Source organism: Ranitomeya variabilis, chromosome 6, assembly GCF_051348905.1.
Source record: "Ranitomeya variabilis isolate aRanVar5 chromosome 6, aRanVar5.hap1, whole genome shotgun sequence".
In the NCBI taxonomy this organism is placed as follows: Eukaryota; Metazoa; Chordata; class Amphibia; order Anura; family Dendrobatidae; genus Ranitomeya; species Ranitomeya variabilis.
Window position 1 is genome coordinate 304161964 of NC_135237.1, and position 27510 is coordinate 304189473.

The window sequence follows — 27510 nt, forward strand, 5'->3', positions numbered from 1 at the left end:
GACCCCTGACCTCCAATGAGAAATCGATCCGTGGGCATGATCAGTAGGGGAAAAGCAGGACATAGTCCCTGAAACGTCTGCTCGCCACTGATCGGTGCTAGCTACAAGGGCTGAACCTGGAAAGGGAGCAGTAAACAAACGCACAGTATCAGCTTGAGCCAGATATTGGAATAGATGTCTCTGCTGAGCAGGTTCCACTGTGGCTGGAGGAGAATGCGAGACCGCAGCAGACATGATTCGAGGTTCCCCCTGTGCAGCAGCAGGAACTCAACACCTAACACTCTGTGGGACAAAATATGGAAAAATTATAGCTCTTTAAATGTGGTGATGCAAAAATAATTTTTTGCAATAAAGTGTCTTTTAGTGTGTGACAGCTGCCAAACATAAAAACCCACTATAAAAACCAGCTATAAATAGTAAATCAAACCCCCATTATCACACACTTAGTTAGGGAAAAATAATAAAATAAAAAATGTATTTATTTCAATTTTCCAATTAGGGTTAGGGTTGGGCCTAAAGTTAGGGTTAGGGATGGGGCTAAAGTTAGAGTTAGCATTGGCACTAAAGATAGAGTTAGGGTTGGGGCTAAAGTTAAGGTTAGGGTTGGTGTTAGAGTTGGGGTTAGAGTTTGGATAACATTTACGGTTGGGATTAGGGTTAGGGGTGTGTCAGGGTTAGGGGTTTGGTTAGGGTTATGGTTAGGGTTGGGATTTGGGTTAGTGGTGGGTTGGGGTTAGGGTTGTAGTTAGATACATATGGGGTATCAGCTTACTCAGGACAAATTGCACAACAACTTTTGCAGTTTAATTTCTCCTGATACCCTTGGGAAAATAACAAATTGGGGGCAAAATATCATTTTTGTGAAAAAAAATATGATTTTTTATTTTTACGGCTCTACATTATAAACTTCTGTGAAGCACTTGGGGGATCAAAGTGCTCACCACACATCTAGACAAGTTCCTTAGGGAGTCTACTTGCAAACAGGCATCACTTTGTGGGGGATTTCCACTGTTTAGGCACATCAAAGGCTCTCCAAACGTGACATGGTGTCTGCTCTCAATTCCAGCCAATTTTGCTTTGAAAAAGTCAAACTGCGCTCCTTCCATTCTGAGCTCTGCCATGCGCCCAAACAGTGGTTTAGCCCACATATGGGGTATCAATGTACTCAGGACAAATTGCACAACAACTTTTGCACTCCAATTTCTCCAGTTCCCCTTGGGAAAATAAAAAATTGGGGCAAAAAATTCATTTTTGTTAATAAAAAGTATGATTTTTTTATTTTTACGGCTCAACATTATAAACTTCTGTGAAGCACTTGGGGGTTCAAAGTGCTCACTAGGGTTGAGCGAAACGGGTCGGCAATTTTCAGAAGTCGCCGACTTTTGGCAAAGTTGGGTTTCATGAAACTCGACCCGACCCCTGTGTGGGGTCGGCCATGAAGTCGGCGATCTTCTGAATCTGGAATCGGAATTCCGATACCGATTCCCGATATGTTTAAGATATCGGGAATTGGTATCGGAATTCAGATTTAAGTGTAAAATAAAGAATTAAAATAAAAAATATCGCTATACTTACCCTCTGACGGGCCCTGGTACTAACCGGGAACCTTCCTTCCTTAGAATCAGCCTTCCAGGACCTTGCGGTGACATCGCGGTGACGTCGCGGCTTGTGATTGGTCGCGCGGCCGCCCATGTGACCGCTCGCGCGACCAATCACAAGCCGCGACGTCACCGTGACGTCACCGAAGGTCCTGGAAGGGCTGATTCTTAGGAAGGAAGGCTGCCGGAACGAAGCCGAGGGTGAGTATATTCCTATTAGGTATATACTCACCCTCGGACATGCCCTGCTTCTTTCCGGCAGCCTTCCTTCCTAAGAATCAGCCCTTCCAGGACCTTCGGTGACGTCACGGTGACGTCGCAGCTTGTGATTGGTCGCGCGAGCGGTCACATGGGCGGCCGCGCGACCAATCACAAGCCGCGACGTCACCGTGACGTCACCGCAAGGTCCTGGAAGGCTGATTCCAAGGAAGGAAGGTTCCCGGTTAGTACCAGGGCCCGTCAGAGGGTAAGTATAGCGATATTTTTTATTTTAATTCTTTATTTTACACTTAAATATGGATCCCAGGGCCTGAAGGAGAGTTTCCGCTCCTTCAGACCCTGGGAACCATTGGAAACCCAATGCACTGCATTGGGTTTCGAGTTTCTGCCGACCCGACCCCGACTTTTTTATAGGATCGGCCGATTTCACTCGAAACCCGACCCGATCCTATAAAAGTAAAGGTCGCTCAACCCTAGTGCTCACCACACATCTAGATAAGTTCCTTAGGGGGTCTATTTTCCAAAATGGTGTCACTTGTGGGATGTTTCCACTGTTTAGGCACATAAGGGGCTCTCCAAATGCGACATGGCGTCCGATCTCATTTCCAGCCAATTTTGCTTCTGAGCTCTACCATGCACCCAAACAGTGGATTACCTGCATATCTTGGGTATGAGCATACTCAGGACAAATTATACAACAACTCTTGGGGTCCAATTTCTCCTGTTACCCTTGGTAAAATAAAACAAATTGAATCTGAAGTACATTTTTTTGAAAAAAAGTTAAATGTTCATTATTTTTAAACATTCCAAAAATTCCTGTGAATCACCTGAATAATTAATAAACTTCTTGAATGTGATTTTGAGTACCTTTAAGGGTACAGTTTTTAGATCGGTGTCAATTTGGGATATTTCCTATCATATAGACCTGTCAAAGTCACTTCAAATGTGATGTGGTCTCTAAAAAATGTTTTGCAAAATTTCCCTCTTTTTCACAAAAAAACGCAAGTCATATCGAGGAAATTTTACTGCTACCATAAAGTACAATATGTCATGAGAAAGGGACACTGGTCAGAATTGTAAAAATTGGATGGGTCAGAAAGGTGAAAACAGACTGGGTCACGAAGGGGTTAATGGAAAGTTACCTTTATCACACCATGTGTACCCCATGTCCTAACTAAGAATGTATTTCTTAGATACTTTTGAATTCCTTTTAGAATATAGAGACTTGGGCTTAGGTACGAGTAGTACATTATGCAAAAATTTGTGGAGTGCTGCTAAAGAAAAATAAATGCTGGTAACCAGAGGCAGAATACTCAAAAGAAATTTTGTATATTTTAAAGATATCTGTACCCACCAATTTGGAACAGACAGACAAAAAAATTGATTTGTGTAGGGTCCTCACTGTCTCCCTTAACAGATAATGTCTGGGAGAGAATGATTAAACAGTTTTAGATGAGCCACTACTAGAAGTGCCTGGCAAACACTCATTCCTCTATACGAATTAAAGCCAAGACAAATGCTCTTTTGTATGGAAGAGTGCATAACATACATTTAAGAATTGTCATGTCTATTTTGCCAACAATGACTTTTTTCGGTATCAGCAAATTTTATCAGTGACCACTGGTGACCTTAACTCCTTAATGACCGCACATAAACCTTTTTAACGGTGGCATTCAAGGGTACTTAAACCACTACGCCGCTTTTTAATGGTGCTGCGGTATAAGTGTATAGCGCTCCCCAGAGTCAGAATTTCTCCCATGTCTCAGCTACCTTGGGATTTTCCATTTAATTTCTTTCTCTTCTGATCACAGGAGAGAGAAATAGGGTCCCCCTATCACCCTCCAATACCTCTGGTGTTAAGGCATCACCAGACGAAGCCCCCTGGGCTGCCGACGCTTTCTTCTAGGAGAAAATGGCAGGCACATGCGCATTGCGCCTACCAAAATCTGCTAGCCGCCACCCGGCAACATTAGGAAATTTTTCCTATTGGTTCATTTTGATCACTGTGTTAGACCCTATCACAGTGATCAAAATAAAAAAATAGTAAATAAATTCCTTCTTAATCACCCTCTTAGTTAACCCCTTCCCGACCTTTGACGCATACGCTGCATCATGAAAGTTGGTGCCAATCCGACCTGTGATGCAGCGTATGCATCATGGAATGATCGCATCCCTGCAGATCGGGTGAAAGGGTTAACTCCTATTTCACCCGATCTGCAGGGAGAGGGGGAGTTGTACTTCAGCCCAGGGGGGGTGGCTTTGCCCCCACGTGGCTATGATCGCTCTGATTGGCTGTTGAAAGTGCAACAGCCAATCAGAGCAATTTGCAATATTTCACCTATGAAAATGGTGAAATATTGCAATCCAGCCATGGCCGATGCTGCAATAGCATCTGCCATGGCTGGAAATCATGTTCTGCCCCCCCCACCGCCCCGATCTCCTCCCCAGTCCTCCGTTCTGTCCGGTATCCCCCTCCGTCCCCCTGTCTGCTCCCCCGTGCTCCTGTCCGCTCCCCCCGTCCTCCGATCCCCCACCCTGTGCTCCGATCCACCCCCCCACCATCCCCTCATACTTACCGAGCCTCCCGAAGTCAGTCCGTCTTCTCCCTGGGCGCCGCCATCTTCCAGATTCAATACAAAGTACATTTTGATCGCTGTGGTAGGTTCTATCACAGCGATCAAAATAAAAAAAATAATAAATAAACCCCCCCCCCTTTATCACCCACATAGGTAGGGACAATAATAAAATAAAGAAAATATATATTGTTTTCTTTTTCCACTAGGGTTAGGGTTAGGGTTAGAACTACGGTTAGAACTAGGGGTAGGGTTAGGGTTAGGGGTAGGGTTAGGGGTAGGGTTAGGGGTAGGGTTAGGGTTATGGCATGTGCACACAGTGCGGATTTCGCCACGGATCCGCAGCGGATTGGCCACGGATCCGCAGCGGATTGGCCGCTGCGAATTCGCAGCAGTTTTCCATCAGGTTTACAGTACCATGTACACCTATGGAAAACCAAATCCGCTGTGCCCATGGTGCGGAAAATTCCGTGCAGAAACGCTGCATTGTATTTTCCGCAGCATGTCAATTCTTTGTGAGGATTCCGCAGCGTTTTACACCTGTTCCTCAATAGGAATCCGCAGGTGAAATCCGCACAAAAAAACACTGGAAATCTGCTGTAAATCCGCAGGTAAAATGCAGTGCCTTTTACCTGCAGATTTTTCAAAAATTGTGCGGAAAAATCTCACACGAATCCGCAACGTGGGCACATAGCCTTAGGGTTAGGGTTGTAATTAGAGTTAGGGTTGGAATTAGGGCTAGGGTTGGAAATAGGGTTAAAGATTAGGCTTGTGGTTAGGGTTACGGATAGGGTTAGGGGTGTGTTGGGGTTACAGTTGTGGTTAGGGTTGGGATTAGGGTTAGGGTTGGGATTAGGGTTAGGATTAGGGTTGGAATTAGGGTTACGGGTGTGTTGCGGTTAGGGTTGTGGTTAGGAGTGTGTTGGGGTTAGGGTTGTGATTAGGGTTATGGCTACAGTTGGGATTAGGATTAGGGGTGTGTTGGGTTAGTGTTGAAGTTAGAATTGAGGGGTTTCCACTGTTTAGGCACATCAGGGGTCTCCAAACGCAACATGGCGCCACCATTGATTCCAGCTAATCTTGCGTTCAAAAAGTCAAATGGTGCTCCCTCCCTTCCAAGCCCCGACGTGCGCCCAAACAGTGGTTTACCCCCACATTTCGGGTACCAGCGTACGCAGGACAAACTGGGCAACAACTGTTGGGGTCCAATTTCTCCTGTTACCCTTGCAAAAATAAAAAATTACTTGCTAAAACATAATTTTTGAGGAAAGAACAATTATTTTTTATTTTCACGGCTCTGCGTTATAAACTTCTGTGAAGCACTTGGGGATTGAAAGTGCTCACCACACATCTAGATAAGTTACTCAGGGGGTCTACTTTCCAAAATGGGGTCACTTGTGGTTTGTTTCTACTGTTTAGGCACATCAGGGGCTCTGCAAATGCAACGTGACGCCCGCAGACCATTCCATCAAAGTCTGCATTTCAAATATCACTACTTCCATTCCGAGCCCTGACGTGCGCCCAAACAGTGGTTTACCCCCACATATGGGGTACCAGCACATTCACAACAAACTGGGCAACAAATATTGGTGCCCAATTTCTCCTGTTACCCTTGTGAAAATAAAAAATTGCTTGCTAAAACATCTTTTTTGAGGAAAGAAAAATGATTTTTTATTTTCACGGCTCTGCGTTGTAAACTTCTGTGAAGCACTTGGGGGTTGAACGTGCTCATCACACATCTAGATAAGTTCCTTGGGGGGTCTAGTTTCCAAAATGGGGTCACTTGTGGGGGGGGTTCTACTGTTTAGGCATATCAGGGGCTCTGCAAACGTAACATGATGCCCGCAGACCATTCCATCAAAGTCAGCATTACAAAACGTCACTACTTCCCTTCCGAGCCCCGGCATATGCCCAAACAGTGGTTTACCCCCACATATGGGGTATCAGCGTACTCAGGAGAAACTTGGTCAACAACTGTTGGGGTCCAATTTCTCCTGTTGCTCTTGCAAAAATAAAAAATTCTGGGCTAAAAAAATATTTTTGAGGAAAGGAAACACATTTATTATTTTCATGGCTCTGCGTTATAAACTTCTGTGAAGCAATTGGGGGTTCAAAGTGCTCACCACACATCTAGATAAGTTCCCTTGGGGGTCTAGTTTCCAAAATGGAGTCACTTGTGGGGAGTTCCTACTGTTTAGGCACATCAGGGGCTCTGCAAAAGCAACCTGACGCCCGCAGAGCATTCCATCAAAGTCAGCATTACAAAACGTCACTACATCCCTTCCGAACCCCGACGTGTGTCAAATCAGTGGTTTACCCCCACATATCAGGTATCAGCATACTCAGGAGAAACTGGCCAACAACTTTTGGGGTCCAATTTCTTCTGTTACCTTTGGGAAAATAAAAAATTGTGGGCTAAAATATCATTTTTGAGAAAAGAAAAATTATTTTTTATTTTCATGGCTCTGCGTTATAAACTTCTGTGAAGCACTTGGGGTTTCAAAGTGCTCACCACACATCTAGATTAGTTCCTTGGGAGGTCTAGTTTCCAAAATGGGGTCACTTGTGTGGGAGCTCCAATGTTTAGGCACACAGGGGCTCTCCAAACGCGACATGGTGTCCGCTAATGATTGGAGCTAATTTTCCATTCAAAAAGCCAAATGGCGTGCCTTCCCTTCCGATCCCTGCCGTGCGCCCAAACAGTGGTTTATCCCCACATATGGGGTATCATCGTACTCAGGACAAACTGGACAACAACATTTGGGGTCCAATTTCTCCTATTACCCTTGGGAAAATAAAAAATTCTGGGCTAAAAATCATTTTTGAGGAAAGAAAAATTATTTTTTATTTTCACGGATCTGCGTTATAAACTTCTGTGAAGCACCTGGGGGTTATAAGTGCTCACTATGCATCTAGATAAGTTCCTTGGGGGGGTCTAGTTTCCAAAATGGGGTCACTTGTAGGGGAGCTCCAATGTTTAGGCACACAGGGGCTCTCCAAACGCGACATGGAGTCCGCTAACGATTGGAGCTCATTTTCCATTCAAAAAGTCAAATGGCACGCCTCTCCTTCCGAGCCTTGCCGTGCACCCAAACAGTGGTTTACCCCCACATATGAGGTATCGGCGTACTCAGGAGAAATTGCCCAACAAAATTTAGGATCCATTTTATCCTGTTGCCCATGTGAAAATGAAAAAATTGAGGCTAAAATAATTTTTTTGTGAAAAAAAAGTACTTTTTCATTTTTACGGATCAATTTGTGAAGCACCTGGGGGTTATAAGTGTTCACTATGCTTCTAGATAAGTTCCTTTGGGGGTCTAGTTTCCAAAATGGGGTCACTTGTGGGAGAGCTCCAATGTTTAGGCACACGGGGGCTCTCCAAACGCGACATGGTGTCCGCTAAAGATTGGAGCCAATTTTTCATTCAAAAAGTCAAATGGCGCTCCTTCCCTTCCGAGCCCTGCCGTGCGCCCAAACAATGGTTTACCCCCACATATGAGGTATCAGCGTACTCAGGACAAATTGTACAACAACCTCCGTGGTCCAGTTTCTCCTTTTACCCTTGGGAAAATAAAAAACATTTTGCTAAAATATCATTTTTGTGACTAAAAAGTTAAATGTTCATTTTTTACTTCCATGTTTCTTCTGCTGCTGTGAAACACCTGAAGGGTTAATAAACTTCTTGAATGTGGTTTTGAGCACCTTGAGGGGTGCAGTTTTTAGAATGGTGTCACTTTTGGGTATTTTTAGCCATATAGAACCCTCAAAATGACTTCAAATGTGAGGTGGTCCCTAAAAAAAATGGTTTTGTAAATTTTGTTGTAAAAATGAGAAATCACTGGTCAAATTTTAACCCTTATAACTTCCTAGCAAAAAAAAAAATTTGTTTCCAAAATTGTGCTGATGTAAAGTAGACATGTGGTAAACGTTATTTATTAACTATTTTGTGTCACATAACTCTCTGGTTTAACAGAATAAAAATTCAAAATGTGAAAATTGCGAAATTTTCTAAATTTTCACCAAATTTCCGTTTTTTTTCACAAATAAACTCAGAAATTATCAACGTAAATTTACCACTAACATGAAGCCCAATATGTCATGAAAAAACAATCTCAGAATCGCTAGGATCCGTTGAAGCGTTCCTGAGTTATTACCTCATAAAGGGACACTGGTCAGAATTGCAAAAAACGTCAAGGTCATTAAGGCCAAAATAGGCTGGGTCATGAAGGGGTTAAAGAAAAATAATAAAATAAAAAAATGTATTTCCATTTTTTCCATTAGGGTTAGAGTTGGGCTAAAGTGAGGTTGCAATAGCTATGTTAGGGTTAGGGCTAATGTAAGGGTTAGGGTTAGGGCTAGGGTTATGGCTAGGGTTATAGTTAGGGCTAGGGTTAGAGCAAGGGTTAAGTTTACTGTTGGGATTACGATTAGGGTTGGAATTAGGGTTAGTGATGTGTTAGAGTTAGGTTTGTAGTTAGAGTTATAGTTAGGGTTGGGATTAGGGTTAAGGGTGTGTTGAGGTTAGGTTTGTGATTATGGTTATGTTAGGGTTGGGATTAGGGTTAGGGGTGTGTTAGTGTTGTGGTTAGGGATATGGTTTGAGTTGGGATTAGGATTAGGGGTGTGTTGGAGTTAGGGTTGTGGTTAGAGTTGTGCTTAAGGTTATGGTTAGGGTTGGGATTAGGGTTAGGGGTGTGTTCGGGTAGGGTTGGACTTAGAATTGGGGGTTTTCCACTGTTTAGGTAAATCAGGGGGTCTCCAAATACAGCATTGCGCCACCATTGATTCCAGCAAATTTTGCATTCAAAAAGTCAATTGATGCTCCCTCCCTTCTGAGCCCTGCCATGCACCCAAACAGTAGTTTATACCCACATATCGGAAATCAGCATACTCAGGACAAATTGCACAACAACAGCAGGGGTCTAATTTCTCCTGTTACCCTTGGAAAAAAAATTAGGGTCAAAAACATCATTTTTGTGGAAAAAAATATGATTTTTTTATTTTCACGGCTCTACGTTATAAACTTCTGTGAAGCACTTTGGGGATCAAAGTGCTCACCACACATCTAGATATGTTCCTTGAGGGGTCTAGTTTCCAAAATTGTGTCACTTGTGTTTTTTTTTCACTATTTAGGCACATCAGGGGCTCTCCAAAGGCAACATGGCTTCCAATCTCAATCCCAGCCAATTTTAGCTTGAAAAAGTCAAATGGTGCTCCTTCCCTGGCGAGCCATGCTGTCCACCCAAACTATGGTTTACCCCATAAATGGGATATCGGCGTATTCAGGAGAAATTGCACAACTTTTGTGGTTCAGTTTCTCTTTTTATACTTGTGAAAATAAAAAAAAAATTGGTTCTGAATTAAAATGTTTGTGAAAAAAAGTTAAATGTTCATTTTTTCATTCCACATTGCTTCAGTTCCTGTGAAGCACGTAAAGGGAGAGTAAACTTCTTGAATGTGGTTTTGAGCACCTTGAGGGGTGCAGTTTTTAGAATGTTGTCATGTTTAGATTTTTTCTGTCATGTACTGTTACGGCTAGTGGAACGCAACAAATAAATAGAGATGTTTTTATTGATATTGGTGCATTCGCAGCTCGGGGTCCACAGTGCAGGAATACCTGCTGCTAGCAACGGCGGCATGATATGGCGGTATGGACTAACTCAGTTACTTCACCGAGTAGTCGTGAAAGAAAAGCACTGTGCCCTGTTAGGCTTCACAGAGGCACAGTCTAACTGCCCACACAGAGAGCAGTCAGTGGTCACGCATGCACACAAAACTCCTTGCCGGAGGTGCCAGCATTCTAGGGGCTTACTTCAGCCGGGTCCCTGAACACATTCAAACACAAACTCCTCGCCAGAGGTGCCAGCATTCTAGGGGCTTATTTCAGCCGGGTCCCTGAACACATACTCTCGTGACCACACTGGTGCAAAACACTTAACAAAGAACAATACTAGCGCATGGCCGTGCGGTCATGCGAACCTTAAATAGCTGCAGCACATACAGGACCTTCCTAGAAGGACCAATGAGAAGCTACACCAGAGCGTGAGCACCTACAGGACCTTCCTGAAAGGAGCCAATGACATTAGCTGCAGTATCAGATCATGTGACCCTCGATCTCCACTGAGAGATCTTACTCTGGGCATGCTCAAAACTAGCAAAGCAGGACTTAGACCCAGAAGCGTCTGCTCGCCACTGCCCAGCACTGACTTCAATGGCAGAAGCAGGAAAGGCAGCAGTAACTTCTAGCACAGAGTCAGACTGAGCTAGACGCTGGGACCGACGTCTCCGCTGAGCAGGCTCCACTGCAGCAGGAGAAGAATGGGAGACCGCAGCGGAGATGGACCGAGATTCCCCGTGTTCAGAGGAGGGAACTCGACCCCTAACATGTACACTCCTCAAAGTGACTTTAAATGTGATATGGTCCCTAAAAAATGGTGTTGTAAACATAAGAAATCGCTGGTCAACTTGTAACCCTTATAACTTCCTAAAAAGCAAAAATTTTGGTTCCAAAATTGTGCTGATGTAAAATAGACGTGGGAAATGTTATTTATCTGATTCAAAGGCATAAAAAATTAAAAATTTGAACATTTCAAAATTTTTTATATTTTCGCCATATTTCCATTTTTTCATAAATAAACGCAAATCATATCGAATAAATTTTACAGCTATCATGAAGTACAATATGCCCTAAAACAATTTTTCAGAATCAGTAGAATCTGTTGAAGCGTTGCAGAGTTATAATATCATAAAGTGACAATGGTCAGAATTCCAAAAATTGGCTTGGTCATTAAGCAGCAATTTGGCTCTGTCACTAAGGGGTTAATAATGAAACCTGAAGGGCAGGGACTGAAAAAGTGGCAGTAAACTTACCCCTAATACTAGTTGATTGGCTTTCAGGTTATCCTTAAACTGAGTATCTCCTCCTATTGCTGTTTTTCCACTAATTCTGGAACATGTTTTCTTTTTTTTTCTGTGCACATCTGTTTCAAAATTATAACCCCTGATAATAAACACATTTTATCTTGAATGCACTGGGCATGGGGCACAAACCTTCTGTCATGAAGAACATAAACCAAACGCCCACAAGTTCATACTCCCGCTGAAAGTAGAATTGGCTTTTGGGGAAGGGTCGGCAGTAGTGTTGAGTGATACCTTCCGATATTTGAAAGTATCGGTATCGGATTGGATCGGCCGATATCCAAAAAATATCGGATATCGCCGATACCGATACCTGATACCAATACAAGTCAACGGGACACAAATATCGGAAGTGATCGTGGATGGTTCCCAGGGTCTGAAGGAGAGGAAACTCTCCTTCAGGCCCTGGGATCCATATTCATGTAAAAAATAAAGAATAAAAAGAAAAAATATGGCTATACTCACCCTCGGACGAGCCTGGCTGTCACCGATGCAAGCGTCTGCCTCCATTCCTAAGAATGCAGAGTGAAGGACCTTCGATGACGTCGCGGCTTGTGATTGGTCATGTGACCGCTCATGTGACCGCTCACGCGACCAATCACAAGCCGCGACGTCATCGCAGGTCCTACACTCACTGCATTCTTAGGAACGGAGGCTGCCAGTTGCACCGCTGAGGTCCAGGGTCTGTCGGAGGGGTGAGTATATCCATATTTTTTATTTTTATTCTTTATTTTTTACATGAATATGGATCCCAGGGCCTGAAGGAGAGTCTCCTCTCCTCCAGACCCTGGGAACCATACGCACCGCACATGCCTGGGAATTTATAGGAACTTCCGATTCCAATTTCCGATATCACAAAAATATCGGAACTCGGTATTGGAATTCCGATACAGCGAATATCGGCCCATACCCGATATTTGCAGTATCGGAATGCTCAACACTAGTCGGCAGTCATGAGTTCTGATTTCAATGTAATTGAATGTTTGAGAAGAGCTGAAACCGGCTATTTGGAATTGGAACCCTGCACACTTTCAAAAGCTTCAGAGAATTGCAGGGGAAGGTTGGAAGAAACTACTATCAGACAAGTATAACAAGATATCAGATGGCTTTATTAAAAAAATAAACACTTTAGGTCTATCATTGTTGTCACATGTTATGCAGCAATGTATTAGAGTGGTGCGCCCTGTCTATCTCATATACTATGTTTATTTATTTCTTTTTTTGAAAGAACTGGGTATATTGACATGTCAACTTTCTTGTTGAATGTACAGTATATGGATATTTTTATTACACATAAATCAGCATTTGTTATTAGATTTTCATGACTGCTGGCTCAGGTTGTCAGTTTTTACTATCAGTGTTTCATCATTGATTTTTAACATATGAACAAAAAATCAAACCTGCAAAGGTTCTCCAATCCAGTAACCTGTTATTTACAAACAGCATACAGATATAAAATGAATTCTACGATTTTCATGGACTCAAAGCGTTGTCATAAGAGGTGACATGTTCCTACACACTTTCCGCAAAGCAAAAAACAAACAGACACACAAGTAGCATGATAAATTATTATGGGCACGAGTTCTATCTGTGAAAATTATGAATTAAACACGTACAGTAAGTGATTCACAGATGTCTGAATAAGGCCTTAAGAAATACTACATCTATACAATATGTCGGATGGATTACTAGATGCAGTTCATAAGAGATGTACTGTATATAAGCATTGTAGTGGAAAATTTAGCTGATAAACCTAGTCCTGAATTATTTGAGAACTTGTTAGGTCAATCAACTTATAAAGAAAATAAAGAAAATAAAAAGAAATTGCACAGAATATAACTAGTTTAAACAAATGTTCTGGTCCATTCCTTTTAGCCGCCAAAATTGTACATGAGTGTTTAAGAATTAAAATACCTATAATGAGCAGCATATGTGTCATGACACAGCTGTTAGGTGACCCAGAACAAGGGGCTCCTTCCCTGTCCCTAAGACTAGGGGGCATCCTAGCTTACCCTGTACCCTGGGATATTTCAGATGGTGAAGATGCCGGGCCTTCGCCCTTTCCTTATCGCCTAAGTTATCCCTCTGTTTGTTCTTCTCCCCCACCCAGGGAAGAGGGGGCGCTACTGTGCACCGTGGTACAGCAACCCAACATGGTAAGGGTTAACAGAAAACTCTAGGCATACAAAATATTCACTCACATGTAACAGAGGAATGCACTGGAGTGTGAAGTTAGGGGAATAAGCCAAAATAGAGAAGGATAAGGAATTACCAAGCGCACAAACCAAGCAACAGTCACTAATAACTTGTTAAACTCTCCTTTTCATATGTGATCCTCTCCCATCATTAGCGATGTAGCAAATGCTAGCTCTGACAAAGATTTGTATCAGAGCCCAGATTATAAAAGAAAAAAGAGTGGCTAACCGAGCACAGCTGTGAGCACAGGGATTTCCAACATGGCTGATTAACCCCTGTTCTGCCAGAAGAAATAAACTCATATAAAATGAAGGCAAAGTGCTTCTTCTCAGTGCCAAAGTAGGCACAATCAGACGCTGTGGTTTTCTAGCTCCACACTGTCGCGGTAACCCAGTGACAATATGGCTGACAGTCTTTAGTTTACTTGGTTGCAGAGATGAAACCAGACCAGTAAAGTACTAAAAAAGCATAACCATTCATTGCATAAATGGCCATTTGGGGATCAATTGTTATTGTAGAAAATTATAATCATGGTCTTTTTAAAAGGTGTGGCAATTATTTAATTGTATTTACAACTGTTAACTAAAATGCATGCAGTGTGTCATTTTTTTAACATTTCCCTCTTAGAGTTATTAGATCCTAATTTCATGTATCTATACAGGACCTCAGTTTCAGCTATACTATTAGGCTTCTAAAAACAAACACCAGATTCTGTTTTGATTGCTTGTGCATGTGATATTCATCTTCATTATAGCCTTGAGGGAAATGAATTAGGTAAGATTTAGAAAGCTGTGAACATTTTAACACCTGCAAAGAAAAACAAACATGAAAAAACATATTTTTTCTTTTTGTTTGTTTTCTTAAAAACATACACTATTCTAATAAAAACATAATTTTTTAATTACAAAAGAAAAATAAAGCAATAAGTCACAGAGCACTCATTATGCAGTAAATTGCAGATTCAAACATTAGGAAAGTGACTTAAATATGGAAACAATATGGAGCTTTTTGTATAAATGAAAAGTGATTACAATTACAGTGACTCACATATTTTGGTTTAATTTAAACAAAACCTGTAGCGTAAGAAGAGGAAAAATGAGTTTTGATGAGCACCATCTGCTCTTATGTTGTTACATAACAATTTGCATAAATATGTTGAATTTTTTTATGTGACATGCTCCAAGAACATAATAGCTTAAAATTCTCTTTGATATGATGCTTTTGGGAAGAAATAAATGTATAATTATTTTATTAATACCCAGCCGTTTATTAGTAGCATGTTTGTGCTTTTATGTTAAATCTAATATTTAAAGCAGAGTTATCTCTTTAAAATGCTAATATTTGCATTGACAGTTTTCCAATCACAAGGCCAATTTGGTTATGTATTTATTTTGTTGGCTTGTAAACCCAAAACTTACCAGCTTAGAACAATCCCTTCAATTTTATGCAACACATGTTAACTTCAAAATAATTGAATTAGAAAATATTGCAGTGACTGATTTAGAAATAATATAATCGTAGTAATCTAACATCTGTAATAGCAGCAAAACAACAAGAGGTGAAAACAGCAAGAACAGATTTTGAGCAATCATTCTCATGTCAATACAAGGAATAGTTTTAATCTGATGTCAATGTATAATAAATGTCTAAATCATATTTATAAAATATTCTGAAAAGGTTACTGTCATCACCTACATCTAAGAGTGTAATTCTCTTCTTATGTCTGTCTTCTGCTTTCCAAGGGGCAGCATACCCCTGATGATTAATAGTCCAATCCAGTGGAATGGTGGAAGAGTCATTGAGTCGCCCACCAGGGCCTTGGGGTACTCGGTATCAGGTCTGTTACTTAAATGGACGTGTCATGGCGGCAGCGACCCGGTCCGTGGCCCGGGTACCCATGTTAATGGGAAGGTCTTTAAAGGGGTTTTTGAAATTAGGAAAGTTTGTGACGCCACCTGTGGTATTCGGTCAGAGATGACCAACACTGCTTAAAGGGGTCCTCTGCGGTGATGTTATGGCAGCCAAATGGTATAACTACCCACAGGTGAAGTAGGTCCCCAGGGCTCCCAGTGAATAGATGGAAGATGGTGAGTGGTGCTGTAAAGAATGAAGGACACAGTTGTGCAGGCCTTTTACCTGGTTTACTGATGGTAGCAGATAGCTACAGTCCAGGGCACCAGATCACAGGTACAGGCAGGGTCCGGCTAGCTTGGAAGTGAGTTCAGAGTCCAGCTTTATCAGATGGAGTTAAAAGCCTTCCTTCTAGTGCTGTGTTGCTATAGTCCCTTACTGCCTATGGCTTTGTAGCAAGGTCATCTCAATTATCTATGTCCTTTGTTAAACTGAGACACAAACCCATATGACAGGTGACTCAAGCCTTTTAACAAGGTCTCTATCACGACCCAGGCTCTATGAGTCACTGTGTCTCCTGGATGTTAGGGCGAACAGGTGATGTACAATCTAGCTGTCCTGCTGGTTTCTGCTATGTGTCATAGAGTCCCACAAAAGCCTCAGTCTTCTGGCTACCGGTGTCTGCGTTCTATCAGGGAGGTAGCCCTCTTGCAGCTATTCCCTTGTTGTCACTCTCCTGTGCTTTGCTCTCCGGCATGTTAGCTAAAGGCTGTTCTTCCTTCTGTATCTCGCTATCCAGGAGCTACAGCATTTCAGGCTGTACGGCCCTCACTCGTCCTTCTGCCTCAGACTGCTCTCATCTGCTGTCTGGCACCAACTGTCTAAAACTTCCTAACTGCCTAGCAACTGCCTAGCAACTAACTCTTCCTCCCGACCAGAGAGAGCAGCTCTCCTGAAGTCGGGTATAGATCTCCCCCTTCTGGCCTGAAGTCAGAATGGTGTTGTATGTGCTAATTACCTGTTAAAAGGAATCGTCCATCGCTTCCAAGCGTGACATCACTCTCCCCATAAGGAAAGCAATGCCACTGTGACAACCAGGACCCTGGAGCGTCACATCATCCTTACCTTTAAAGCATCATTAAACATCAGTGGCACTAAAGGGTCTCTTAAGAGCAGCGCTTATAGGCTTAATCACAAAGAGCTTGTAAGTGCTATGCTCCATGCCTTGAATACTTAGGAGGGGCCAGTAGACAATGAGACAATCTAGACAAATGAGCAGAAAGCTGTGAAATTCAAAATCCTTCCATTCTTGACATGTTTGAGAATTTTAATATATGATAAATTGCAAAGTTGTTGTTTATTATACTTTCAATTTGCAATTTTAACCATTTAATTGGGTGACAAAATCCTTTTATGATGTAGAGGCATATTAGAGCTCAATATTTATTAAAACTATTGAATAATGATTTTGTCAGTTATTCATATACAGTATGTCGAGAACACATACACATTTAAAGCACATTAAGTTTTGCAAAGCAAACAATTAACACCTTCAGTTATACTAATCTGCTTAGCGGCAATCAGAAAGTCCCAGGCCATTTTCTTATAGAAGTTTCTTGATTAATTATGTTGATTAGTCATTGATCATCCATGAACTCATTAAACTGCTTTGTGAGCTCCTCTATCACTTCACCCTATCCTTCATGTTTCTGTCAATTAAAACAAGAGAATGTTTATTTTTTTAAAGTTTGTCTATTTTATCTTCATCATAATTTTTTTTATATTTATTTTATGTGTTGAAAACATGATTTTGATGCACCAGACGTGTCTTCTCCAATTGAAATGACAAGTGGAAAAGATGTTTATCAATTGGAGGAGGCTGATGGACAAATGTGATAACATATCTCTTCATCAGCTGCCTAATTGTGAAAAAAAAGCTGTGCAGTTTATGGAAAAGGCTGCATTAATAAGAAGTTGGAATTCACAAAAGAGAAGAATCTGTAATTTATTAGTCAGAACCACTTCGTTTTTCTTTTATAGACTGAAAAGAAATAGATCCATCGTAATCAACATTTCACAAATTAAATGCATATTATCTAGTGCTAAATTATTTATAACCCACTATGTCATTTGTTTTGAAAAAAGAAAAACATCTAGCTCTTCTTTAAATGCTGATATTGTATCTGCCTTTATTAAATCTTGTGGTAGGCACTGTACAGTCTGACTACTTTAACTGTAAAAAACAATTTCATAGTTAGATGCCTTAATCGGATTCCTCCATATGTAGTGAATGCACCCTGGTCTTTTGTAAAGTACTTGCAAGGAATAAATCATGGTAAAGTATGTGTATTAATCATACACTTAAATGAGATGACCCCCGAGACATGTATTTTCTTTGCTAAACATGCTTATCTTTTGCAACCACACAGAGTCCTTGCATCCTTTTTGATAATCCTTTGGACCAATGCAAACTTTCAAATATCTTTTCTTACAATGTGTATCTCAAAACTGGATCCCATAGTCAAGATGTGACCTTATAAGAGATTTGATAGGGAAATATTGCTTTGGGATCACAGATTTTCACCCATTTTTATACACCGTAGAAATCTTATTCACTTTTGCAACTGTTCCTTGGTCTGGAGTACTTTTGCTAATCTTATCAGTAACCAGAATCTTTCTCCTTAACAGTAATCCTAAGTACATTTCCATTTAAACCCTTCCTTCCCTGTTTTTCCGGCCTTTAACTGCATTGATATCAAAATATACACATTTCAAATACGGATGGTGGCAGTAAAAGGGCCAGCTCAGAATTTGTGTCTTACTAAGGGATCACTCACATGAGTGTATAACATGAATAAAACATAGGATAGCACTCGGACCAATAATATACTATGGGCAGTGCAGCACAGCTATTTTTTCTCATGCCGATTCAGCATGATAAAAAAACTCAACATCCTGCAAGTGGCTCCGAAATTCATATCATGCACACCAGACATCTGAGTGCAGTCAGACATCTGCTGACTTAGACAATATAGAGCATCTTCTCCACACCTGTCCTTCAATTCTTGTATTTGAGAGAATAGGATCACACTGAGATGACACTCGGCTCAAACTCTGATAGAGTTGGAGCTGAGTTTCAATAGCACAATCAAGTCAATTCTCTCACATGAAAGAATCATTGCTCATGTGCCCCTAGTTTAAAGGGAACCTGTCACCACGTTTTTGGAAGATGGGATAAAAATAGCGTTAAATAGGGTCAGAGGTGGGCATTACATTAGTGTGTTTGTTATGCGTTCATTACCCACCTAAGTTGCCGAAATACCTTTGCAAAGTCTCCGTTTTCGCCTGTCAATCAGGCTGGTCTGGTCAAAAGGGCGTTGTTTTCCCCCAGATTTTGCGTAGTTTTCCGTTGGTGGCGTAGTGGTGTGCGCATGCCCAAGGTCCCGAATCCTCTGCCAGGGGATTTAAAAGAGCGCGCTGTTCGTTTTCATTGGTGATCGGTTGGCGCGGCCATCTTCCTTTGGCCGCGCGTGCGCAGAAGCGGCGCTCTGCTGGCCGCGGCTTCAGGAAAATGGCCGCCGCGATATCCATCTGCGCACGCGCGGCATCCCGCGGCCATTTTCCTGAAGCCGCGGCCAGCAGAGCGCCGCTTCTGTGCACGCGCGGCCAAAGGAAGATGGCCGCGCCCACCGATCACCAATGAAAATGAACAGCGCGCTCTTTTAAATCCCCTGGCAGAGGATTCAGGACTTTGGGCATGCGCACACCACTACGCCACCAACGGAAAACTACGCAAAATCTGGGGGAAGACAACGCCCTTTTGACCAGATCAGCCTGATTGACAGGCGAAAACGGAGACTTTGCAAAGGTATTTCGGCAACTTAGGTGGGTAATAAACGCATAACAAACACACTAATGTAACGCCCACCTCTGCCCCTATTTAACGCTATTTTTATCCCATCTTCCAAAAACGTGGTGACAGGTTCCCTTTAATTCTGAGGCTAAGCCTGCTGCATACGATTGTTATGATAAGCACAACACTCAGAGAGAGAAATGATTGCTGACATTTTCACTCTCATCAGCTGTACTCTAAACCCTTCTGCAGATTCCTTAGTTTCTGATTGCATTTGCCGATTCTTGCTAGTCAAGAGAGATTCTGTGGGGAGGTCTATGTTCTATTTCTTTATGCTTTCAAATTGAAGGAGGCTCAACTGTAACAGGTAGGACAGCTCCTACCCCTACAAACGGATGAGTCCATGGTTCTACGGAGTTGTATAGTTTGTGGGGAACACCAACTGGATGGACTCAAGCCTGATTTTTGGAAGTCAAAGATCATCCACAAACTCAACAGAGGCAAGCATATAGAGAAGTCCATTCCAAGACTCCACAGACACACTGAAAACTATGTGGACTAATGTGTCACTGAACAGGTTGACCCACGGCACAAGGATTTGTCATGTATGGTGATAAAGGTTGGGTTGTCCATTTGGTCATTCATGCACACCCATAAAATGTGCAAAACCTGGTACTACATATGATGCCCATTTGTGGGAGAAACATCTCTGCCCATCTTTTGGGATTGCCACTTTGCACAGTGCCTGTTGGTTGCTCTGATGGATGACCAGAAGAACTTTGTCCCCATGGGAGGTTATCACATCATTCTTTACTTTTACAGATTTTTCCTTGGTGTACACGTCCAGTAGGCTTGATGCCTTATAAACTGCTTTAACCCTGCTGTTGTCTTCGGTCAAAAACGACCAATTTTGAACTTTAATATTTTTTAAAAAATTCAAGATGCGGTTCTGAAACTTGTGGTTGATTGACTTTTCCTCATTTGAGGCGTTCTTACTATGCGTATTTTTATATATTTTTTATGTTTACTTTTTTCTCCACAATTTTTTATACACTTGTACTCTTCGGTCAAAAATGACCGATAGCCTTTTATAGTGATCTCCAGCCATTTTATGAGTAAAATAAAAGAGCTATAATCTCAATTTGGACTACATATTACATCTACTACTATTTATCAATTTATTTAGTTTCCTTTTGGTCCATGCAGATTTACACATACATTTATTGTTATTAGTTATAGTTTACAGTTGGATGAATCATTATTTTTGTATGTGCAAATATGCAAAATGAATAAATATTCCAATAAAGTCATGTTAAATGTTTTGACAAAAAATAAATAAAAAGTAAGTTTTTTTTCCATTTTTCATTTGTTTATACACAACCAGGTTCACATACTGTACAATACTGCAAAAATTATTGAATTAAAACACTTAAATTAGCTAAAAATCAAGACTTTATTAGGTCCGGTCAAAAATGACCGGAAGATAACAAGTGTATAGTGGTAACCAGGAGAATAGCAGGGTTAAGGATGCTAGTTATCTCTCCCCAAACCGTTTCATTTTGCAGAGGGAGAGCATGACCATTTGGGACTGTCATTGGCTAATTCACAGCCTGCCCAGAGACATTTCCACATTAAATGGTCAGGAAGACAACAACTAGGATGAGAATAAAACCCATCTTCTTCCCCTTCTCTCCTCCATGTGTGTTGTCTTTAAATTAATTTCAGATGTGTGATTTCCCTCTTTCCTATTCACTCCTTCCTATTTCCCCTCCCCTATCAAGGCTTGTTGTGCTTTGTTTTTTGACTTGTTTTTCTTTCAGCCTCAGAGCTTTGTGTAGCATGCACAGGTTTACCTGTGCAATACGTTATATTCTAATGCTGTGTATGATTGATGTGGAAAGATTCATTTGCTGGGCTGTGACACAGTACACTTTTTGCTACTTTTTGACGAATGACTTTAATAAATGTTTATTCAATCAAAAATCTGTACTCTAAATAAGTATGTTATGATAGTAAGGCAGCTAATGTCAGACAAATAGACTGGAATAAAACATCAGTATTTTAGGAATAAAGGGAAAACACAGAATAAAGTGATTTGGAAAGTTTCAGTACTCTCCGTGCAAGACAAAATTATAAGAAAAAAGAAGTTACTCTTTAAAAAGTTATTTTATTCATGAGTGTATAGTGTCCTTTTGTATCTGCTTCTGAAACTTCAGTAAAAGGCTGTTGTGTGGTATAATATCAAATGCGCTTGCAAAGGCAAAACATAGCACATTATCCATATATCCAATAGCCAGACTTGCAATTTCCTCCTTAAAGAAACTCAGCTGGTTGTGTAAACACAACTTGTGTTTTATAAAAACATGCAGGTTGTCAGCTATTATTTTGTTCAATGGTATATAGTTTTGCAGGTCATCTGTTATAATTAATAAATTTGGGAGGCTACTTATGCCAAACTGAACAAATGGTAGTTGCATGGATCTACCTTCTTATTTATCTTAACAATCTTGTGGCCCCTACCTTGTTGTAGTGATGGTGCTAAAGATTATTTGGTTGTTTCTAAAGATGAATGAATTAAATTAAATTCAAATCAGCCAGGATAAGTACATTTTTCAATAAATAAGATTTTCACCAAGAATCACAAGGTACTTTATTTGTCCTATAAAATATGTTTATGACATTCTGAAGTCTTCGAGGAATGCATCCATTTTCTTTCCTAACAGTTTGTTAGTAGTGTTGAGCGATACCTTCCGATATCGGAAAGTATCGGTATCGGAAAGTATCGGCCGATACCGTCAAAGTATCGGATCTAATCCGATACCGATACCGATACCCGATCCCAATGCAAGTCAATGGGACGAAAATATCGGAATTAAAATAAACCCTTTCTTAACTTGTAGGTTCATTCTACATGAAGGAAAACAATTAAGAATAATGTAGGATGTATTGGGGGACGTGGCGGAGACATTAAAGGCACAGAGGTTTAGCCCAATCTAATAGAATAGCAGGATTTTGTTTGTTTTTTTATGACGTTCGGCGTTAGAAAGATTTTGACTATGTTAATTTTTTTTTTATTTTGTCAGATATTGATGTTTCACTACTTCCACGCCCTTCACCTTCTTTTTTACTTCTCCCACACTTTCTTCTTCATTATCCTCATCATCAGCTTCTTTGACATCAACTTCTTCACCTTATTCATTTTGTTCTTCATCTTCTACCTATTATTTTTTTTGTTACATTGTTCATATTCTTTTTATTTTACTATTATCTTCTTCATATTCAACTTCTTCATCATATTCTTATTTGTGACAGGCATTCCCGTAGTTGTTATCTATAAAAGTTTGAATATTACACCTTCCGTTCTGCCTGTCACAAAACAGTTACATTTGTCCGCGTTCAGTTTGGCCTGCAGCATCAGGCTTTATCCAGGGGCACCACGAGGAGGAACGGACTCACCCCCATACACTGCTTAGTCTTCTTCTGCTTATAATTTAGATAATATCTTTTGCTCTGATATTTAGTCTTATGCTTAATGTTCTTCTGCTCTTTGTTCTGCAGCCTCTTGTTCTTCTGCTTCTCGGTCTTCCAGGTCGTCGTCGTCTCCAGGGTCGTCGTCTCCGGGGTCGTCGTCATCGGGGTGGTCTTCAGGGTCATCGTCTCCAGGGTCGTCGTCATCTCAGTGGTTGTCGTCTCTGGTGTCGTCGTCATCTTAGGGGTGGTCTTCCGGGTCGTCGTCTTTAGGGTCTTGAACTTGGAAATGTAGCAGAAGGTACAAGTAGGCTGAGAAAATGTCGAGAAACAGCTGATGGAACTGGAACTCGGATGGCTACCCGAAGGTCCAAGAGCCAATGGAACTGCCGAGGACCAGCTGACGTTACTGGAACCCGGTTACTAAGCAGGAGGTACCCGTGCTGAAAGCACTACCAAGGACCACCTGACGTTGGTGGAACTCAGATACACAGAGGGAGGCACCTAAGCCAAAGGCTCTGCCCGGAACCAGCTGATGGTACTGGAACCAGAATGGGGAGCAGAAGGTACAAGAGCAAAAGACACTGCCGAGAACCAGCTGACGGTACTGGAACCCGGATGGGTAGCCGAAGGTCCAAGAGCCAATGGAACTACCGAGGACCAGCTGACGTTACTGGAACCCGGTTACTAAGCAGGAGGTACCCGTGCTGAAAGCACTACCAAGGACCACCTGACGTTGGTGGAACTCAGATACCCAGAGGGAGGCACCTAAGCCAAAGGCTCTGCCCGGAACCAGCTGACGGTACTGGAACCAGGATGGGGAGCCGAAGGTCCAAGAGCCAATGGAACTACCGAGGACCAGCTGACGTTACTGGAACCCGGTTACTAAGCAGGAGGTACCCGTGCCTGAAAGCACTACCAAGGACCACCTGACGTTAGTGGAACTCGGATACCCAGAGGGAGGCACCTAAGCCAAAGGCTATGCCCGGAAACAGCTGACGGTGCTGGAACCAGGATGGGGACCTATTCAAGCTTGTCTTCCTAGAGCTCCAACTAGCAGTGTTGGAGCAAAGGGTCAGCAGGGGGAGCAGAGTGTAGGCCGAAGCCTGCACTGGAGACATTTGTAGGTCTGTTCTGTCTGCGTGGCATTTGCAGGACACGTTGCCGGCTACACAGCAGGGGAACAGCTGGTGTTGCTGAACCCCACTGACACATTGGCTGGTGTTTTTCTCTGTGCAGCTAGCAGTACCGGGCCTCAACTGGCGGTGTTAGAGCCCAGGGTCAGCAGGAGGAGAGGGAGCAGAGTGTAGGCCGAAGCCTGCACTGGCGGCAGCTTTGTGTCTGCGTGGCTGTTGCAGGACACGATGCCGGCTACACAGCAGGGGAACAGCTGGCGTTGCTGAACCCCACTGACACATTGGCTGGTGTTTTTCTCTGTGCAGCTAGCAGTACCGGGCCCCAACTGGCGGTGTTAAAGCCCAGGGTCAGCAGGAGGAGAGGGAGCAGAGTGTAGGCCGAAGCCTGCACTGGCGGCAGCTTTGTGTCTGCGTGGCTGTTGCAGGACACGATGCCGGCTACACAGCAGGGGAACAGCTGGCGTTGCTGAACCCCACTGACACATTGGCTGGTGTTTTTCTCTGTGCAGCTAGCAGTACCGGGCCCCAACTGGCGGTGTTAGAGCCCAGGGTCAGCAGGAGGAGAGGGAGCAGAGTGTAGGCCGAAGCCTAATTGAACCAATTTTAAAGGTAACCTTTAACCCCCCTCAGGTGTTACAAAGTAGAAGAGCCACGCCTTATGCAGCAGTAGTGCTGCACAAGTCAAAAGTTGCTCTTTTAATTTTGTTCCTTGCACAAGCTGAATGAAACACGTACAACATTTTGGCCCTTATAGAGTCAATCTGTCTTGGAGGCGGGAGTTCCCTTTGTAATGAGACGCAGCACAGCTGGCAAAAATACCAACTTGGTGCTTGGTGCGGCCTCCTGAGCATCGCATTTTGCTGTACAGGAGTCTGCGTTGTTGCGTTATCCCTTGGCCATGCGCTGCCCGTCTTCTGACATCATTTCATGTCGGCTGGTGCGGTTCGCGATGCCCATGAATCCCAGCCCCGCAGTGTCTTTACAGTGTTTCACACTGCGGGGCTGAGATTCATGGCCTGGCGCAGTACATATGTTCGCCTCTCGCTCGTGTCCTTACACCTGCTACAGACTGTGCGGCGTCAGCTGATCCCTTATCGCATGCCACGGCCATGAAGCCGCACAGTCTGAAGAAGGCGGAAGGAGCTGAGTGACAGCCTGGCAAAGATATGCACTGCTCATGCCCGTCAATCACACCCTCGCAGTCAAAATAAATAAGACACCGAGGGGCGTTGTGTCGGGCATGGCGGCCGCAGAGGCGCAGCCAGCCAAACAATGATGTCAGAAGAAGGGCTGTGCTACCAAGGGGGTTGTTGCGTGTCATTACAAAGTAAAGTCACACCTCAGGGACGTTTTAATGGTCTCAGGGGACACATTGTAGACGTGTTCTGTTCCACGTGTGCAAGGAGAATAAGTTTATGAGCGACCTTGCACACATGCAGCATTACTGCTGTACAAGGTGGCTGTGAAACATACAAACGCCTGGGGGAGGGGGGACAAGTTCCCTTCAATTTCAGTTCTTGTGTCTGCGTGGCTGTTGCAGGACACGATGCCGGCTACACAGCAGGGGAACAGCTGGCGGTGCTGAACCCCACTGACACATTGGCGAGGTGTTTGGCTCTGTGCAGCCAGCACTTCTGGGCCCCAACTGGCGGTGTTAGAGCCCAGGGTCAGCAGGAGGAGTAGAGGGAGCGGAGTGTAGGCCGAAGCCTGCACTGGCGGCAGCTTTAGGTCTGTTGTGTCTGCGTGGCTGTTGCAGGACACGTTGCCGGCTACACAGCAGGGGTACAGCTGGCATTGCTGAACCCCACTGACACATTGGCTGGTGTTTTTCTCTGTGCAGCTAGCACATCTGGGCGCCAACTGGCGGTGTTAGAGCCCAGGGTCAGCAGGAGGAGCATAGTGTAGGCCGAAGCCTGCACTGGAGCAAGTTGAAAGGGAACCCTTAAACCCCCCCCCCCAAGGGGTTTGTAGCTGAAAGAGCCATATTGTACAGCACTAATGCTGGAAAAGGTAAACTTAGCTCTTTTAGTTATGGTCCTTGCAAACGCTGAACTTGACACTTATGAAATGTGTCCCCTCACACCATTAAACCGTCCGGTCGGATGGACTTTCCTTTGTTATGTGACGCAGCACAGCTGTCATTCTTACCCCCTTGGCGCCGTGCGCCGCCTCCTCAGCGTTGTTTGAATCTCTCCCGGAGCCTGCGCTGTTATGTTAGCCCTTGTCCATGCACACATTTAGCGCTGCCAATCTTCTGACATCATTTGGTGTCAGGCTGGCTGCGCCTGTGCGTCTGCGCTGGCCAAGATCCCGCCTCGCTGTGTCATCTAATGTAATCACTCTGCGGACCTGTGATCCATGGGCATGCGCAGTGCATATCCTTGCCTCTCACTCCCCTCCTTCCAGCTTCTTCAGACTGAGCGGCGTCATGGCCGTGGCATGCTATTAGGGATCAGCTGACGGCACACAGTTTGAAGAAGGCTGAGGGAGATGAGAGAGAGGCGGAGGTTAAGATATGCACTGCGCATGTCCATGGATCACAGGCCCGCAGTGGGATTAAATCAGGAGACACTACGAGGCGGGATCTCATCCAGCGCGGCCGCACAGGCGCAGCCAGCCTGACACCAAATGATGTCAGAAGATGGGCAGCGCAAAATGTGTGCATGGACAAGGGCTAACATAAAAGCGCAGGCTCCGGGACAGATTCAAACAACGCTGAGGAGGCGGCGCACGGTGCCAGGGGGGTAAGAATGACAGCTGTGCTGCGTCACATGACAAAGGAAAGTCCCTCCGACTGGACAATTTAACGGTGTGAGGGGACACATTTCATAAGTGTCAAGTTCAGCGTGTGCAAGTAGCACCACAAAAAGAGCCACTTTTTCCTTTTGCATCATTATTACTGCTGCACAAGGTGGCTCTTTCAGTAACAAACACCTTGGGGGGGGGACAGGTTCCCTTAAATTTAAGTTGTTGTGCCTGCGTGGCGGTCGCATGACGTTGCCGTATACACAGCAGGGGAGCAGCAGGCATTACTGAACCCCACTAACACATTGGCGAGGTGTTTGGCTCTGTGCAGACAGCACTTCTGGACAACAACTAGCGGTGTTGTAGCCCAGGGACAGCAGGAGGAGGAGGTGTAGGAGATAGGAGGGATTGCCACACACACAGCTGGGGAACAGCTGACGTTACTGAACCCCAATAACAGAGGAGTGACTGTTGACTGTGCGGACAGCACTTCTGGACAGCAACTAGCGGTGTTGGAGCCCAGGGACAGCAGGAGGAGGAGGTGGAGGAGAGAGGAGGGATTGCCACACACACAGCTGGGGAACAGCTGACGTTACTGAACCCCAATAACAGAGGAGTGACTGTTGACTGTGCGGACAGCACTTCTGGACAGCAACTAGCGGTGTTGGAGCCCAGGGACAGCAGGAGGAGGAGGTGGAGGAGAGAGGAGGGATTTCCACACACACAGCTGGGGAACAGCTGACGTTACTGAACCCCAATAACAGAGGAGCGACTGTTGACTGTGCGTACAGCACTACCAGGCAACAACTAGCGGTGTTGTAGCCCAGGGACAGCAGGAGGAGGAGGTGTAGGAGATAGGAGGGATTGCCACACACACAGCTGTGGAACAGCTGACGTTACTGAACCCCAATAACAGAGGACCGACTGTTGACTTTGCGTACAGCACTACCAGG